The 19,727-nt window shown below is 43.0% G+C and overlaps 3 non-coding genes across 3 annotated transcripts; all 3 read left to right on the top strand.

The window, feature by feature from the left end:
• Window positions 1–271: 271 nt before the first annotated feature.
• Window positions 272–345, top strand: trnai-aau (transfer RNA isoleucine (anticodon AAU)). The gene has a single exon. It is a non-coding gene; the product is annotated as a tRNA-Ile (tRNA).
• Window positions 346–5,129: 4,784 nt separating this feature from the next.
• trnal-caa (transfer RNA leucine (anticodon CAA)) lies at window positions 5,130–5,211 on the top strand. Its single transcript has one exon. It is a non-coding gene; the product is annotated as a tRNA-Leu (tRNA).
• Window positions 5,212–18,929: 13,718 nt separating this feature from the next.
• trnar-ccu (transfer RNA arginine (anticodon CCU)) lies at window positions 18,930–19,002 on the top strand. Its single transcript has one exon. It is a non-coding gene; the product is annotated as a tRNA-Arg (tRNA).
• Window positions 19,003–19,727: the final 725 nt, after the last annotated feature.

Here is a 19,727-nt window from a genome sequence, read left to right as displayed (position 1 = left end):
GTCATTAAAAATGACCACCAAAACCTTTGACAAAAGCTCTTGGTAATTGATGGTCTTCAATAATGCTTCTCCTTTAGGTACATTTTAAATCAGCTGAAAAATGCTGTGAAATGGGGGGGCACTTCAGGCCAGTGTAGGATTTGGGTTACAAGAACCATGAAACTGCACGAGAAAGCCCATACACTGAATTACACGGCTTTCTATTCAAAGGAGGGCAAAAGAAATTCCCTGAGATCGATTTTTTGCAGCACAGAGAGGATTGATGTCGTGAGGCCGGTTAGCTCAGCTGGTTAGAGCGTGGTGCTAATAACGCCAAGGTCACGGGTTTGAGCCCCGTACAGGCCAGGTCCTTTTCTCCTCTCTTACCAAAGCTGTTAGGTTCCTTTCCGTGGTGAGATGGGTTGTCATGCAACGCAGCCACATAGTGCCGACAGACAAGAGTGTTGCGGGAGAAGAGAAAAGTGTTTGAAGATTTAAGAGTGTCTTAGGTGGAGCCAAAATCAAGTGTCACAAATGCAAGTGGTTGGATTTCCAATGTTTAATATGGTAAAAATAAGCAGAAGTTATCTGCCGGTCCGGCACAGTCTGCCATGCTTTTGTCATATACTGTAAAGTGGTGTCGAACTGGGTGTCGATCTGGAGCCTCACCATTTGCATATGTGAGGCTCCAGTTATACATCGAGTGTCACATTAAATGACAAAAATGAAGAGAGTTAAAGCAGCTGGAGAGGTTTTCTTACAACTTTTGAGTTGACACAGTTTTGGAAAATGTTTCCTTCACGCTGCACTGTTCAACATAGGCAGCCAAGAGTCTCCAAAACAAAACAGAATTGACAGATAGGAGAAAATTCCCACTCGTCCTGAAGTTGCCAAAATCCAGCAGGTGGATTTTGGGAACGGCATACAGACCCCTGACACAAGTGGTCTGTGCCAGGGGTCTGTATGCCGTTAACCATGCCGCCATACCAGTAGCACCACCACAGTCTTAAAGGAAACCGGTGTAACAACATGTCCGGGTAACTTGTTCCATTCACCCGCAGCTCTTTGTGTAAGGATGTGCCACATATGTGGCGTTTTTCACACAGCAGCTGTATCGACGAGCGGTGAAAAAAGTGTGGTGGAAACGTCGGACCCTAAGGTGGTGACTGCATCGGAGACGGCTGTTAAGACACTGACCAAAACCAAACGTGTCAAGCCTTCGGAGAGAAATAATAACACGCCTAAAGACTTGGTGTTTGGTGATGTGGGAGACTCAGTGCGGTATATTGCACAGTTAGTATCAAAGGTGGGCACTAATGAGGTGGATAAAAAGCGGGGTTTAGAGAATCTAAGAGCCGCTTTAGCAAGTGTACATTCAGTGTTTCCAAAACCGATCCAGGTTTACGCCGCTAGACTCTTAGACGTTTTTTCTAAAGAAGATGCTGATCTAACCTCTGGATTTCGTTACCTGATAATGCTATTTCATGGTGCACTGGCGAAGACCCACCGGGATAAATGACTAAACATGTGCATGGTGCAGTCCAGAGAATATTGGATGAACTTTCTCCAAACATCGGGGCGAATGATTTTGTACAGCTGCGTTTGACTGCGGGTGGTTTTAACAAACCCTTGTTCTCACGCAGGAGACAACCCGGAGAATTAAATGCTGCTGATTTTTTAAGCCACATCTCAGACCTCTTACAGAGCCACACAGAAATTCTCACCGATGACAGCCTCCGATTAGTGGTGACGATAGTTAGGAATATGCAGGGGGGTGCCCGTCGAAGATTTAAATCCGTTCTGGGTAATTGCTCAGAAAAAAGCGCACCTTATCGACTTACATTACACGGGCGGTAATCTGTGTTTCACCAGGAGTGTGTACGGTTTGTTGAATGAAGGTTGTACCAATGGGGAAATGTTACAGGGCGCTAAACGAATGCACAAAGAGTTGGGTTTTTCAGAGAATCAGAAAATGAGTTTGTCAGACATTACCGCTTTTGAAAAACATTTAAAGGTGGTCATTAAAATTTTGTACCACGACCAGGGTGATTGAAAATATTTTACAACGGGGCCCACACCACCTAATTCTAAAATACTTTTTGTTCTACTGCATGAAGAGCATTTTTATGGGGTTTTAAATATTAAAGCTTTTGTGGGGGCGGCATATTTTTGCACTAACTACCATGCGGCGTATAGCCACAAGAACGCACACGCCTGTGTTAAAGCTTGTAAAACCTGTTTAGATCCCCAGTGTTGCGAAATTGATGCAGAAATTCAGAATTGCCCGGCCTGTAAGGTCTTTTGTCGTAGCTCTCAATGTTTGGCGAGACACTTTCGGAATGCAGCGACGGGTGTTAGTAAGTGTGAGCGCAGGGTCTTTTGTGAGAAATGTGAGGTTTATAACCTCTCTAGTCACAAATGTAAAGAGAAACTGTGCTCGCATTGTAACAACGTGATCGACACCCCTGACACACATTTGTGCTACATACTGCCTTTGGACAACCCCAAAATTTCAAACAAGTACATTTTTTTTTACTTTGAATGCATGCAAGAAACGGGGACACACATACCAAATTACATCCATGCCCTTCATATTAACAATAAACGAAGCTGGGAATTTTATGGTGAAACTTGTCTAAAGGATTTTGTGTGTAAATTTATCGATAGACGTTTCAAAAACCATACATTCATATCGCACAATGGCAAGGGATATGACAATTACCTAGTAATCAGACAGTTGTAAGATGAAAAGATGGACGTTGAACTAATTAATCAGGGTGGTAAGATAATGTGTATGACCGTAAAAGCTCTGAACATCAGATTTATCGATTCTTTAAACTTTCTACCTATGAAATTAAGCAAACTGTCGGCCGCCATGGGGTTCCCCGGGGGTAAGGGTCATTTTCCACACTTGATGAACACTTCAGAAAACCAAAATTATGTCAGCCCGATGCCGCCGCCAGAACTTTACGGCGTTAACTACATGCTGCCGAGGGAGAAAGCCGAGTTTTTGGTTTGGTATGAAGAATGCAAGGGAAGTGTGTTTAACTTACAGAGAGAGTTGAAACGTTACTGCCAGTTGGATGTGGCAATTCTAAGAGAAGGCTGTGTCAGGTTTTGGGACGAGGTCATGAATATGACCAGACAGACACGCGTGACTGAGTCAGGGGCCGCCTGCGTTGTGTGCATCGACCCCTTTCAGTTTGTGACCATCGCTAGTGTCTGCATGGCCATGTTCAGACTTATGTTTTTACAGGAAGAGACGATAGCGTTGCTACCCCATGACAATTACCACCACCAGCAAAAACGATTTTCTACACCCAGCATTCAGTGGCTTATGTACATCGAACACACAGAGCCCGTTAAAATCCAACACGCGTTAACCACGGCCGGTGAGTTCAAGGTTGGTCAAAGCTGAAAGCTCAAAGCTGAAATAAATGTATAAAATTTGGCTTGCATCATAGCAGTTGAGCAATAAAGTCTGTCCTAATTAAAGAGTACCTAAAGTTTGAAAGTACAACATAGAATAAGAATAGAGAAATGGCAAAACGATTTTGTGCCATCTTCCCCATTCACACTATTTTTATGTGCCATTTTTTGCTTATTCACGTACTATTTTAATCAAAATAATATTAAGAAAGATCTGTGTGTATTCAGATAGTATTATTATTGTTCATACTTACTCGTCAAAAGAGGATTGCTGAGATATTTGCGGATATACTTCTACGTTTGAAAAACGTGTCCAAAATGGTGACCAACGAATACTAGCAATGCATTGTGGTATATAACCGGAAAATATGCTGGGTTCGATATTTTCTCAACGTATGCGTTTATTAATGTTGTCGATATTATGGTTGAAATTTAACATTGATAATACATCACGGCTATGTGCCCCCTGCTATGTGCTGATGTGCAATTTTAACGCATGCAGTTAGTAAGGATCGTACTGTTGTATGGTATTATATATAATGACATTATGGAATAGGATGGGGACAGGCCTGGCATCACGGGGGGAGGGAGGAGTGTTGCCCCTTCAGTTTTGGGCAAAAAGATTTACCTAACTTAATTTGCGCCCTAAAAAAATAGTTGTACTTGGTCAATGGTCAGACAACACTAAATGACACGAACAGTCACTCAGTCTGTTTGATGGGCAGGAGGGCTATCCGTCCAGGAACTGCACATATCAGTGTCGTTATTGAGTGTCAACATTACGATCCTGTTTGCTCAGGTGGACCGATTCCTTGCAGTAGTTTATCATTATACTTAAAATCTTTATATAACTAGGACTAGTTATAGCAGTCTGTGCTTTCTGTTGGTTTTACAACATTTTTTTCTTAACGATTCAGAACGTCCATGTAGCTGCAAAAATGAACGCTTATGGTACTTTTCGCTCCAGGCAATACAAACCGTGAGAGTGACGAAAAATGTGAAACTGAACTTCATCGCAAATACCAGATTGCTAGTCGTTATCTTCTATCATGAAGCACTAATCAATGGCATAGCTGCGAGATTTCATTTGGGTAGCTGCACCCTACAGCTCCGTTTCAACCGAAATATCACCCCCCCCCCCTCAGAATTTCAGACGCCCCCCTACAGATTTTTCCCCGGGCACCGCGCACTGATGGGGGACAGGGTGTCCAGGAAATGGTATCAACTTTTCTCAAGAAAATAAAAATAGAAACTCTATAGGCACTCAAACATTTTACTGTTTTTTTTTCAGGCAGTAAATTACGTAAATTACTGCTTCGACACGTAATGGCATTATAATCAAGTGCAGGAGCTGAGGGCTTTTGTTTTGTTTCGTTTTCCATGGCGTTCGTAAGCACGCAAATCAAAGGCAATTCCTGCGTCTAACACGAATGTAAATGCTTTTGAAAGTGCAGTGTGGTGCAGCTTGTAAAATCCTTGTCCACATTTGTGGTTTGTTGATGTTTTTCTGTCTGCCAAAGTTGCATTTTGACATCCAGACGGGGAGACTTTATCATTTGAACGTGAAGCCAGCCTTAAACCCTCTGAGGCGTGTCTGTCTGCCGGCACGTATTTTGTGAAAGGTTTTTTTTTTTAACTGAGAGCGACTTTGAAAAAGTTTCCGTAGCCACCTCGCACTCCGTGTTAGATTATAGGAGGAATGCGGCGGCGGCGAGCTCGCTGTAGTCGTGGCCGAGTGATTAAGGCGATGGATTCAAAATCAATTGGGGACTCCCCGCGCAGATTTGAATCCTGCCGACTACGGCGTCTGCCGCATGTCGCCTTGTGCCTGCGCGGCAAAGACGAAGTGCTGCTTCTCCTTTCCTGGTACTATAAGAACGCTAAATCGCTTGGCTCTGCTGTCATGGAAATAAATTCTTCAGATAACCACACATTTTGCGTTCGCACCTCTGGTGCTCTACTTATGCCTTTGAAAACCTAATGAATAAAGCTGAAAGAACCGACACAATATGTAGGTGCTCGTAAAGCACGCAGTAAAGAACTGTTAACAGCAAAGGTTTCAGTGGGTTAACTGAGGAGAAGGCGTGATCGCTAATTGTTGACTTTGTATTTGGTGTTAGAAACACTCTTACTGTGCATGACGTGCAACAAATGTAGCCACAGAAATTGCATCACGCTTTCATGTATGCTATCGCAGACACCAACGTTGCCTAGATAGAAAACCGAAATAGCCGTGGGTTTGCTTGCTGGTCTGAAGGATCTCTCTTCGAATCTCTATCATTTGTCAATGGAAGTAAAAGGCGCTGCAATTTCATACGTTCAGAATGAAACCCGCAGCTGTTGTTCGACTTTATTTCTTGACTAATTACAACTGAGTGTCGCATGAGCAGTTACGTAAACTTGTCTGGTATATTTGAACAAAAATGCCGTTCTTCAATTAAAACTAACAGTACATTGTCAGGGACATTCAGTTCTATACAAACAAGAGACAGACAAGATAATATTTCTACCTTTCATGTGGACTACGTGTTGACTTACTGATCGGAATAATTGAAAAGTTCGGGTTCATAGCCGATGCAGTGCATGCTAATTAGAACAGCAAAGCTGAGCTCTCAGCACCGTACTGAGCCCAGGTGTTTTTCTAAAGCTGTCAGGTGCAGTTCATTTACATGAAGGAAATCTCTTACTGGGTACTATTACAATGCAGTAAGTAGCACAGACTACTTAGGGAGTAGCCCGATGCATTTAAAAACAACCCGAGCCAGGCAGGAGTCGAACCTACAATCTCCTGATCCCTAGTCAGACGCGTTATCCAGTGTGATACTGCAGGACTGTAACCCAGTGAGATCAGCACTGCAACTAGTAAAATATTACCCCCGGTCCATTCTTTTCCAAAAGTGAGAAACACCTGTTTTCTACATTTTGTCTGTTTTAAAACATTATCTTCCAAAGCATCATAAAATTGTCCCTTCTTCCAGACTCTACTTCTCTCTTGTAGTAGTACAGCAGACCTTTCCAGGTGAGCAGATCACAGAGTCCGAAATGAGCTTCCTCCATCAAGCAAAGTACCTGAACATGACGCTGTCTTCATAAAAGCGCCCCTGTAATAAAGAAATTAAATCCGAAATCAAGAGGGAAGCACAGTGGGCAAAAGACGTATAATATTCGTCTATTAAACGCATACCTTAGACGTCTAAATGTGGTCTGCAATTCGTCTAGAATCTCTGCACTGTGTACGAAGTAAATTATTTTCGCAGTAATTATTTACATTAACGAAGAGCATAACGCGTGTACTGTATACACTGCAAGTACAACCCCCCTCTCTGCAGGAGTGCTGGCTGTGACGAATTGAAACGGTTTCACGGGTATTTTCAAAGTAGGAGGCGAGATTTCCAGCGAAAGACACCCCCCCTCAAAAACCCAGTAAATACAGTACTTACTAGTTAAAGGCTAGGCTCCCGACTACGGCGAAAGGAACCCTTCTTTCATTAGAAGACAATGAACATATTTTAGCCCTGAATGAATTAATAGCAAACATGGTTTACATAAAAGACATTTTTCCAAGAAAGTTTAGCCTTTGTCACTAATGAAACCACTAAATAAAGACATAAATATAAAAATCTTAAGATTTTTAAAATACATGACTTTGCTAAAATTTATTTGAAAATAAAAACAATTACAACCGCCAGGGGAGAGAGAGAACAGGGGAGGGATGTTGGATTTGCATAAGGGGCGGGGCTATGGAAATTAGGTCTGTTTGGGAATGTGTAGTTACATTTTCTGGCTGTTTGTGAATTATCGTTGTTGAGTATGGAGTGTTGAGGTATTGATTTTGTGTAATGCTTTATGTTGAAAATTGAGGTTGATTTTGTTTATGATAAACAGGATAAACTGGGATGGGAGGAAGGTTTGGTTTTGCATAAGGGGCGGGATTATGATAATTGGAGGACTTTGCGAGAGTAAAATGGTTTGATTATTTGATTTTGTATTGTGGTTGTTATCTATGTTTTTGGTTGGTATTATGTTTATATGGTTGTTTTTGTTGGTTGGTTGTTATTATGGTTATTAATAATACGATCTATAGTTGAAATCTGAGCCTAAATAAAAAGAAAAAGCAAGTGATTAGGTTTATGAGCAATCTAATTACTTATTCGTTTAAAAAGCTATATAAAATAAAGTTTATTATTAATTTGCTGGACAGAGCGGTGAACATTATTATGCATGAGACAAAGATAACGATCCTGATCAGTTTAGAAATCTGTGTACGCTGTAAGGTTTTTACTTCTTAAACTTTTAAAATACACGTTTAGAATTGAAAGAAATCCTCTTCCTGGTATAGCACACCAGCACGTCTTTTTTCTCCAATCAGAGGGGTGTCAGATGGTGTCAGCCAATCACCATTCTGCGTTGGGTAGCAACGGGTGACTGTTCTCAGGCGGAAGATGTAAACAGCTTAATGTTCGTGTTAAATAATTTTTTTTAATTAAAATTCATTCTATACAGCAATCGCATATTTGGGTACCGTTTCATAAAACTTTCATGCTTAAAATGTTTAGGGAGAAATGGAAGACTGGTGTGTATTTTTTCTTTAAACTACCAAGACCAGCCATACACAGTACAGTTTACATACATACAGTAATGTTTATGTTCCTAAATTAATATCGTTTATGACCTTCAGATGCGTTATGCTCCTCTTCTTTTTATGCTCAGCTACTAAAATTTCCCTTTAGTGGTAAAATCCATATAAATATTCAAAACTAAGCGGATTAAAATGTGGACAGCAAAGACATTAAATGATTAAATCTTTGCACTACCAACCAATGCACCACGAGTGCCCCTGTCGGTCATTTTGGCCAGCCAATCACTTGTCCTGCGGTACCCTCCGGTGCCCCGCGGTGGCTTGTGGGTAGGTTACTGTACCGCGGGTTTTTACCGCGCATTTTGAATGGCTGCATCTATTAAACGCATACCTTAGACGTCTAAATGTGGTCTGCAATTCGTCTAGAATCTCTGCACAGTGTACGAAGTAAATTATTTTCGCAGTAATTAATTTACACGTGTATAATAAATATAGTAAATATAATAAATTAATTACTGCGAAAATAATTTACTTCGTACACTGTGCAGAGTGCCGTATACTCCTAGTTGCGGCACACACGATACATACAGTAAAAAGCCTCAGGCACTGTGTTAGATGTGTTTTCGATGTTATATATGCGTTTATTCATGTCGTCGATTTTACGGTTGCAATTCGACGTTGATTATACGTTGAGGCGACGTATATATACGTATAGCCGTATTTTCGCCATAAATATACGTATATTCGACGAATCAATGCCCACTGGGAAGGCGCATTGAAGGGTGCACCCCCATCATTAATCGTTGCGCCTCTGTGAAAGGAAAGCTCTTGAGCAGTCGTTGAAACAGCTCGGATGAAACACTTGATTGCTTCCATGTGCATCTGGAGCCCATTTCTTATTTTCACTTCACGCCGCCCAAAGCATTTCTAAAACAGGAGATTCGCGTTTGGGAATGCGCCCTGCCCTACAAATAAAACAGGTCTACGGGTCTGAAAGCTGCTCCACGGAAAACAGTTCTGTTGCGCTTTTGATCAAAGGGAGATTCGCTGTTCTTACTTTTTGATGACATAACACCCAAAGGGGCTTCTTTGGAGCTGTATTCCAACCAGCATCCTAAAGTTTCTTGGCGGTATCCTTTACAGTCCTCTGTTCGGTCGACAAGGGACAGAAGGGGGCAGTTTTCCTCACACATACAGTGCAATGTACTGTAGTGTTCCCGTTCATTGAATTCGCAGTTCTGCATCAGACCTCTAACTCGTTTCATTAGCTTGGATTTAAGCCACGAAGCAGGCTTCTACTGTATAAACGTCTAGAGGAATCACAAACTATTTGAGAGGCCATCATCCCAGGGGGAACTGACAAAGTCTATCCCTAAACACCTAGCGCAGTCTCTCAAGAGACTGTCAAAAATCGCTTTCTCCGTTTGCATTGCAAGTAAGTGAAAACGCGGTCTCAACCCAGAGCCACTTGGCAGCAGCGGCACGTAAATACTGTTACTGTCACTGCTCGATACCGATGTTAGCCTACTATACCATGTTCAGCCACCGCTAGAAACTGCATGGCTCTAGTTCTGGAGCAAACGACAGGAGGGCCAACGTCGAACGGGCACACATGTCAGACATGGAAACCGACGAGAGTGGGATTCGAACCCATACATGCAGAGCACAATGGATTAACAAGCCATCGCCTTAACCACTCAGCCACCTCGTCAACAGAACTGGACTGTCCCAACTGAGTTGGCGCGCTCCAGATGATCTTTTTCTTTTTTTTCCCTCGTACTCGAGGGTCATTTTCCTGTTCCACATGCGATTTCAACATTTTCCTTGGGAGATGTCAAGCCAGCAAGCCACTGCTGTGGTTCAGTGGCCAGTGTGGAGTTCAGTGGCCCTGTTGTACACAGAAAGCACATTGAGCTCCTTGGACATGAAAAGTTCCAGATAAAAGCCATTTGTCATCCTTTCTCTTGGTGTCGATGTTGCTATTGTATGTAAAGGTGGCAACTTGCTCAGCGAGCAGGCGGAGCACACACCGAATGCAGATGTGTCTGAGTGGTGTGTCCAAGTGGCTGCAAAAGGACAGCACTCCCGGGGCGCCGTGGCTTAGTTGGTTAAAGCGCCTGTCTAGTGAACAGGAGACCCTGGGTCTGAATCCCAGCGGACAACCGCTAGACTTAATTAAACACAAGTATTCATTTCCTGTCTTTAACATGACTTGTTTTTCTTAAAATGGATGCAACTTGCAAAACATGAAATACAAACCTTGCTAATCAGCGCTAGCAGCTGGCAAAAAAAAAAGAAGTCAGCAATGTTTTTTTTCTTTAACCTTAACCCTGCTAATGGAGAAGAGTTAAACGACCGAGTCTATGCAGCTTAAACGGTGCGCACGTCGGGTTCTTAGCTGAAAGGGTGGTAAATCACGCTCACCCCAGTCCTTAATCTTTTAAACAGGATACAAAATTGAACCTAGTCGCCACATCACATACATCCTGTTCAATGATAAAAAGGTAACATCTATCCTCACTCCAGAGTAAATCTCACGTTGAGGGCATATTTTTTTTCACTTTACCGTGAATCGGGCTCGGCTGCACAGAGGAGAGAGGACGGTGACAGGGGAGTCACACGCTGGCGGTTTGAATACGCGGAAGATCACTGAGGGATCCACAGTATATGGACCCTCCGTGCGCCATCAGTCCACACTCCGGACTCTGAATCCTGCCATCCGAGTTAAGATCTCGGCGGAACCTGAGGCGCAGTTCTTTCTTAAAACGTAATCTGGTGAGCATTTCTAGAATCGTACTTGTATAGATGCAGCCTTTAATGTGTTGCTAGGTTAAAATTGATGATTTCTTGAACTTCAGTAGGAAACTGCCCTCTTGATTTCGGATTTAATTTCTTTATTACAGGGGCGCTTTTATGAAGACAGAGTCATGTTCAGGTACTTTGCTTGATGGAGGAAGCTCATTTCGGACTCTGTGATCTGCTCACTTGGAAAGGTCTGCTGTACTACTACAAGAGAGAAGTAGAGTCTGGAAGAAGGGACAATTTTATGATGCTTTGGAAGATAATGTTTTTTTTTTTCTTTGAAATCGAAATGAATCAGAATATCAGTGCAAAAGACAAACTCTTGGTTTGGTTTAAAGAGATATGGTTTTAAAACAGACAAAATGTAGAAAACAGGTGTTTCTCACTTTTGGAAAAGAATGGACCGGGGGTAATATTTTACTAGTTGCAGTGCTGATCTCACTGGGTTACAGTCCTGCAGTGTCACACCAGGGCCAGTGGCGCAATGGATAACGCGTCTGACTACGGATCAGGAGATTGCAGGTTCGACTCCTATCTGGCTCGGGTTGTTTTTAAACGCATCGGGCTACTCCCTAAGCAGTCTGTGCTACTTACTGCATTGTAATCGTACCCAGTAAGAGATTTCCTTCATGTAAATGAACTGCACCTGACAGCTTTAGAAAAACACCTGGGCTCAGTACGGTGCTGAGAGCTCAGCGTTGCTGTTCTAATTAGCACGCACTGCATCGGCTATGAGCCCGAACCTTTCAATTATTCCGATCAGTAAGTCAACACGTAGTCCACATGAACGGTAGAAATATTCTGTTGTCTGTCTCTTGTTTGTATAGAACTGAATGTCCCTGACAATGTACTGTTAGTTTTAATTGAAGAACGGCATTAGTGTTCAAATATACCAGACAAGTTTACGTAACTGCTCATGCGACACTCAGTTGTAATTAGTCAAGAAATAAAGTCGAACAACAGCTGCGGGTTTGATTCTGAACGTATGAGATTGCAGCGCCTTTTACTTTCATTGACAAATGATAGAGATTCGAAGAGAGATCCTTCAGACCAGCAAGCAAACCCACGGCTATTTCGGTTTTCTATCTAGGCAACGTTGGTGTCTGCAATAGCATACATGAAAGCGTGATGCAATTTCTGTGGCTACATTTGTTGCACGTCATGCACAGTAAGAGTGTTTCTAACACCAAATAAAAAGTCAACAATTAGCGATCACGCCTTCTCCTCAGTTAACCCACTGAAACCCTTGCTGTTAACAGTTCTTTACTGCGTGGTTTACGAGCACCTACATATCGTGTCGGTTCTTTCAGCTTTATTCATTAGGTTTGCAAAGGCATAAGTAGAGCACCAGAGGTGCGAACGCAAAATGTGTGGTTATCTGAAGAATTGCTTTCAATGGCAGCGGGTCCAAGCGATTTAGCGTTTTTATAGTACCGGGAAAGGAGAAACGGCACACCGGGGTAAAGTTAGCTCGAAGTTCGAAAACGATTTTGGCACGCCTGTAGCGCTTTCACGAAACCTCTTAGAATTGCGAGAATGCTTGTTTTGTGTATAAAATACATTGTGGATGCTTTCTCAGCCTTTACTTTTTCGTTTTTATGACATTTTTTTGACCAAGCACGAATATTCTTTTGTCCATATCTTCGCAATGGAAGCACAGAACGCCGTCAAACCAAATGCATTTTAAAGACCACGACTTGTGGATATTTCCACACTCTTTACATCAAACTATCAGTGAGCTAATTATCTTTTTTTAAACCTCCGGTTTTTCATCGATGCGTAATTACGCACGAACTGGAACCCGGGGGACTGCTGTGTGCACACGTTCACAACGCGAGAAATACTGTTCAAATCGCTTCGTGCGAAAAACCCGTATATGACCATAGGAAGCAGAACAGCGCAGTCTCCCATTACCCAGACTGTAAGCACGGGAATAAAGCTTTGTTTGACTTCTGAAACCCTTCCTTTACGCCCTGTTTTCATTCAGGTAAGGGTCAACTATATTGAAAATACTACTGACAGCAGGAAGATTAAAATATTCTTTACTCAGCATCTTATTAAAAACAGCTCCCATGATGTTCAAACCGATTTTTTACACAGAACACTGACACAGCTTTGCATTCTGAATCTCTTTTTCTCATGCTTTTATTTAATATGGCACAATGCACTGGGATAGGGGTATTCTGTTCACAAACCAATAGCATTTAAACCACAGCACCCACAATGCTGCAAGTGTTTTGCACACTAAGCAGGTCCTCTGACTTTTTCCAGCTTTATTTTGGGTTGTGGAACCTTTCTTTATATTTTTTAGGATTTTCTGAAGATAACACTACAGGTGGGATGGGTGGGTTGTCTTCATGGCTCAATAGCATTTCAAATACAGCACCCACACTGCTGAAACCAAGTGTTTTACACACCAGACAGGCCCCCGAACCTCATACAACCTTACTGTGGCTGTGGCCCCTGTCTTTATTTTGTAATGAGTTTCTGAAGATAACACTACAGGTAATACACTGGGACAGGTGGGTCGTCTTCATGGCTCAATAGCATTTCAAATACAGCACCCACTCTGCTGAAACCAAGTGTTTTACACACCAGACAGGCCCCCAAACCTCATACAACCTTACTGTAGCTGTGGCCCCTTTCTTTAATTTTTTATGATTTTCTGAAGATTACACTACAGGTAATACACTGGGACGGGTGGGTCGTCTTCATGGCTCAATAGCATTTCAAATACAACAGCAACACTGCTGAAACCAGGTGTTTTACACACCAGACAGCCCCCAGAACCTTATACAACCTTGCTGTGGTTGTGGCCCCTTTCTTTATTTTTTTAATAAGAATTTTAGTTTTTCAATATGGCACCATTAGACAGGCGGTACATGGGGATTGGGGGGTGCTATTCATGAGTCAATAGCTCTTCAAGCACAACAGCCACAGTCCTGCAACCAGGTGTTTTACACACCAGACAGCTCCCCTAACCTTATACAACCTCGCTTTGAGTTGTTTAACATTTCTTTCAAATCACTTGGGTTCATCAATCATTTGATCATTTTTCAGCGTGGAATAAACCTATTACTTGTTCCTTGGAGATTACCATCTGCTGATAAGATATGATCGCTATATTGACCATATACAATTTCTTGCATAAGGAATTCATATTTTGCATACACCGATCCCCCCGGAGTCCCAATTGATTCTGGTTTTGGAAAGCTAAAGGACAATGAGCTTCACGATACCAGGGGGACAGTGGGTGGTCAAGTCTCCCCTAAACAATGGATCTTGTCAGATTATGATGTCAGTGCATTTAATAAATGTTGTTGAACTCTCTTTAGCCCAAATACAGAGGAGCCCAGACCCAGAATGTTACACATACTGACAGAGAGTGATCTCATTATGTGTGTTTGGATTTTAACAACTATTTTTATTGTTTGCTAGAACCAAAACAATCTATGTTAGACATTTTCATCTTCAGCCAAAAATACAAACCTGTGTACGTTGTGTGGTGCAGGTTCTTGTCCCATCCTGCTCTTGGTCCAGGTTGGAGGGTTGCACCGATTCTGAATCTTGTTAGCTGGTATGGATGGGTTTGGGGGTGTTGATACCAGAGTGGTCCAGGAGGGGGATTCAGGTGTCTCGGGGGCATTCTTGTTTTTCTATGAGTTCAGGTTGATTCTGTTGGTTCTGTCATGAATCTCCCTCACGCAGGCAAGCGCTCCCGCATTCCCTCGAGCTCTCCCCATACCAAACGTGCACATGTCAATCAGTCCTCTACTTAAACCCTCATCTGTCCCCCGGTCATTGCTCACGATTGAGATTCTCTCCCGGAGCTTACCTACTAACTACGCCTTTGCCTTACTATGACTTCTCCCCTGGACCTCGACCCCGCTTTTCCGACAACTGCTTTAGCCACTCGATTTTGTACCTTCGCCTGTTTTACGCTTTCTCGGATCCTGACCCCAGCCTGTCTCTTCATTTACGCCTCTGCCTACCGACGCAACTTCTACGCCTTCCCGGACTCGGGCCCCTGCCTGTTTACTCCGACTACGCCTGCGTCTCGCGCCAACCCTACCAAGGGCACCGCATTGGATCCCTATCCTCAGCAGTCAGCCCCTGCGTGACAGGTTCTGAGTGTCTTGGTTACATCCGTTTGTGTGTATAGATGAAAAAGCTATTGAAGAGCACCCCCACACCCCCCACCCGTCTCGGTGGAAGTTGCCATGTTCAAAAAATCCTAAAAAGATAATTAAAGTTGCACACAACAAAGCATGACTGTGAAAGGTCAGGAGGCCTGCCTAGTGAGCACAACACTTGATTACAGTAAAAAAAAACATTAAAAAATAAAGAAATGTTCCACAACTCAAAGCAAGGTTGTATAAGGTTAGGGGAAATGTCTGGTGTAAAACACCTGGTTGCAGCACTGTGGCTGTTGTGCTTGAAGAGCTATTGACTCATGAATAGCACCCCCCAATCCCCATGTACCGCCTGTCTAATGGTGCCATATTGAAAAACTAAAATTCTTATTAAAAAAATAAAGAAAGGGGCCACAACCACAGAAAGGTTGTATAAGGTTAGGGGACCTGTGTGGTGTGTAAAACACTTGGTTTCAGCAGAGTGGGTGCTGTATTTGAAATGCTATTGAGCCATGAAGATGACCCACCTGTCCCAGTGTATTACCTGTAGTGTTATCTTAAAAAAATCATAAAAAATTAAAGAAAGGGGCCACAGCCACAGCAAGGTTATATAAAGTTAGGGGGCCTGTCTGGTGTGTAAAACACTTGGTTTCAACAGTGTGGGTGCTGTATTTGAAATGCTATTGAGCCATGAAGACGACCCACCTATCCCAGTGTATTACCTGTAGTGTTATCTTCAAAAAATCATAAAAAATTAAAGAAAGGGGCCACAGCCACAGCAAGGTTATATAAAGTTAGGGGGCCTGTCTGGTGTGTAAAACACTTGGTTTCAACAGTGTGGGTGCTGTATTTGAAATGCTATTGAGCCATGAAGACGACCCACCTATCCCAGTGTATTACCTGTAGTGTTATCTTCAAAAAATCATAAAAAATTAAAGAAAGGGGCCACAGCCACAGCAAGGTTATATAAAGTTAGGGGGCCTGTCTGGTGTGTAAAACACTTGGTTTCAACAGTGTGGGTGCTGTATTTGAAATGCTATTGAGCCATGAAGACGACCCACCTATCCCAGTGTATTACCTGTAGTGTTATCTTCAAAAAATCATAAAAAATTAAAGAAAGGGGCCACAGCCACAGCAAGGTTATATAAAGTTAGGGGGCCTGTCTGGTGTGTAAAACACTTGGTTTCAACAGTGTGGGTGCTGTATTTGAAATGCTATTGAGCCATGAAGACGACCCACCTATCCCAGTGTATTACCTGTAGTGTTATCTTCAAAAAATCATAAAAAATTAAAGAAAGGGGCCACAGCCACAGCAAGGTTATATAAAGTTAGGGGGCCTGTCTGGTGTGTAAAACACTTGGTTTCAACAGTGTGGGTGCTGTATTTGAAATGCTATTGAGCCATGAAGACGACCCACCTATCCCAGTGTATTACCTGTAGTGTTATCTTCAAAAAATCATAAAAAATTAAAGAAAGGGGCCACAGCCACAGCAAGGTTATATAAAGTTAGGGGGCCTGTCTGGTGTGTAAAACACTTGGTTTCAACAGTGTGGGTGCTGTATTTGAAATGCTATTGAGCCATGAAGACGACCCACCTATCCCAGTGTATTACCTGTAGTGTTATCTTCAGAAAATCCTAAAAAATATAAAGAAAGGTTCCACAACCCAAAACAAAGCTGGGAAAAGTCAGAGGACCTGCTTAGTGTGCAAAACACTTGCTGCATTGTGGGTGATGTGGTTTAAATGCTATTGGTTTGTGAACAGAATACCCCTATCCCAGTGCATTGTGCCATATTAAATAAAAGCCTGAGAAAAAGAGATTCAGAATGCAAAGCTGTGTCAGTGTTCTGTGTAAAAAATCGGTTTGAACATCATGGGAGCTGTTTTTAATAAGCTGCTGAGAAAAGAATATTTTAATCTTCCTGCTGTCAGTAGTATTGTGAATATAGTTGACCCTTACCTGAATGAAAACAGGGCGTAAAGGAAGGGTTTCAGAAATCAAACAAAGCTTTATTCCCGTGCTTACAGTCTGGGTAATGGGAGACTGCGCTGTTCTGCTTCCTATGGTCATATACGGGTTTTTCGCATGAAGCCGTATTGAACAGTATTTCTCGCGTTGTGAACGTGTGCACACAGCGGTCCCCCGGGTTCCAGTTCGTGCGTAATTACGCATCGATGAAAAACCGGAGGTTTAAAAAAAGATAATTAGCTCACTGATAGTTTGATGTAAAGGCTGTGGAAATATCCACAAGTCGTGGTCTTTAAAATGCATTTGGTTTGACGGCGTTCTGTGCTTCCATTGCGAAGATATGGACAAAAGAATATTCGTGCATGGTCAAAAAAATGTCATAAAATCGAAAAAGTAAAGGCTGAGAAAGCATCCACAATGTATTTTATACACAAAACAAGCATTCTCGCAACTCTAAGAGGTTTCGTGAAAGCGCTACAGGCGTGCCAAAATCGTTTTCGAACTTCAAGCTAACTTTACCCCGGTAAACGGCACTTCGCCTTTGCCGCGCAGGCACAAGGCGACGTGCGGCAGACGCCGGAGTCGGCAAGTTCCGAACCTGCGCGGGGAATCCCCAACGCACTTAACCACTCGGCCACGACAAAAGCGAGCTCGCTGTCGCCGCATTCCTCCTATAATCTAACACGGAGTGCGAGGTGGCTGCGGAAACCTTTTTAAAGTCGCTCTCCGTTAAAAAAAAATACCTTTCACAAGATTCGTGCCGGCAGACAGACACGCCTCAGAGGGTTTAAGGCTGGCTTCACGTTCAAATGATAAAGTCCCCCAGTCCGGATGTCAAAATGCAACTTTGGCAGACAGAAAAAACATCAACAAACCACAAATGGTTTTTACAAGCTGCACCACACTGCACTTTCAAAAGCATTTACATTCGTGTTAGACGCAGGAATTGCCTTTGATTTGCGCGCTTACGAACGCCATGGAAAACGAAACAAAACTAAAGCCCTCAGCTCCTGCACTTGATTATAATGCCGTTACGTGTCGAAGCAGGAATTTATGTCATCCTACCACTGCAACACGGGGAATAGAGAGAAATGAGTACACGCTACGAATTGTCTCTAATCAGTCCCTACAGTTGTAAGGCGCCTGGAAGCGTGCACCCCCATCATTAATCTTTGCGCATCTGTGCAAGGTAAACTCTGGAGCAGTCTTTGAAACGGCTCAAAGGAAACACGTGATTGATTCCATGTGCATCTGGGGTTCATTTCTTATTTACATTTAATTCAAGGGAAAGGCTTGGGTCAGTTTCAGACGGCCTCCAACAGCGAGATTCAAGCGCCCCACCTTCAGCCCAATCTGCACAGCCAGAACGCCAACGGCTCCTATGCTCTCCGGGGTGCGGTTGTGACCCCGTAACCTAAAATGTTGGTGGCAGACAAATGGAGACTAACAGGTGACGTCCTAGGACATGACTACATTGTGGGGATGGTGACCATTGCTTGGAAAAGAGTGCGAGGCCCCTTTAGAAAAACATTTTGTTAACAGGCATTCTGCCTCAGCCTAAACACCTATAGCTTGCAAAGCGCATGCTATTAGACAGGCACCTCTGCAAGACCTTAAGAGTCTCTTAAACTAGTGATAGTAAGGTGTTCCCAATGGGCGATATTCGGCTTTCAAATCATCTCTCCGTGGAAGCGCCGAGATGCAGCTGTTTAAGGCTTAGAAGCAGATGACTGTTTTACTGCCTAACTGATCACTGTCAGTCAGGGAGCTCAGAGGTGAAAAGCCTGTCTGAGAGACAATTCGCCGTCGATCAGTTCAATATGTTCCGTACCAGCTCGGCGCACCTGAGATCATCTTGGTAGCCGTGTAGCTCAGATGAGTGAGAGCGTGTGTGTGTACCACCGTGATTGGATGCCGGTCCTTCTCAGGTCACAGTAAACCTTCTGCTGCCTAACTTTCCTAATTTTGGGGATCCCTTTGAAAAAGCAAAGGAAAAAAAAACTGGCTCTTCATCAGCGTGATCGACCCAACCCAGTGTGCCCCAGTGGCCTAATGGATAAGGCACTGGCCTCCTAAGCCAGGGATTGTGGGTTCGAGTCCCATCTGGGGTGCTCCTGTCCCATTTTGAGCATACAAATGTCTTTGTGGTTTGCAAAGCTACAACTCCACCTTACTCAGTGAGCGTCTCTGCTTTTCTCTCACATACAGTTGGGAGAAAAACTTTTGTAAACAGCCCTTCGGAATGATGTGGATTTCTGCATGAATGGCTCCTAACATGTGATCTTATCTTTATCTAAGTCATAATAATTAATAAAGAGATTCTGATTTAACAAAGAACACACACCCAACATTTGACATTGCTGTTTCTTTATTGACCAAATGGTTTAAACAATCAAGGTCATTGATGGAAAAAGTACGTGAACCCTTATATTAAGGAGCTAGTGGAACCTCCTTTATGACAAAAACCTCAACCCCCACTTTCTGTAGCGGCTTGTCAGACCTGAGCAGCGGTTAGGAGGTATTTTGGCCTATTCCTCTATGCAAAACTGTTTCAGTTCATGTATATTTTTGGGATGTCTTGCGCTGAATGGCCTGCTTCAGATCACGCCACAGCACTTCAATGGGATTGGGGTCAGGACTCTTACTTGGCCATCCCAACATACAGAATTTCTTCTGTTTCAGCCACTCTGTTGTTGATGTACTCCTTTGTTTTTGTCATGTTGCAAGACCCAGCGTCTTTTGAGTTTTAGATCACAGGCAGACACCCTGACATTCTGCTGTAGAATTTCCTGATACATCTCGGAATTCATCGGTCCCTCGATGATTGCAAGCCGTA

The sequence above is a fragment of the Lepisosteus platostomus genome, unplaced genomic scaffold (genome assembly GCF_059453375.1).
Source record: "Lepisosteus platostomus isolate fLepPlt1 unplaced genomic scaffold, fLepPlt1.hap1 Scaffold_32_H1, whole genome shotgun sequence".
Lineage (NCBI taxonomy): Eukaryota > Metazoa > Chordata > Actinopteri > Semionotiformes > Lepisosteidae > Lepisosteus > Lepisosteus platostomus.
Note: the sequence above shows the minus strand (reverse complement) of the source record. Positions and strands in the feature narration are given on the sequence as shown.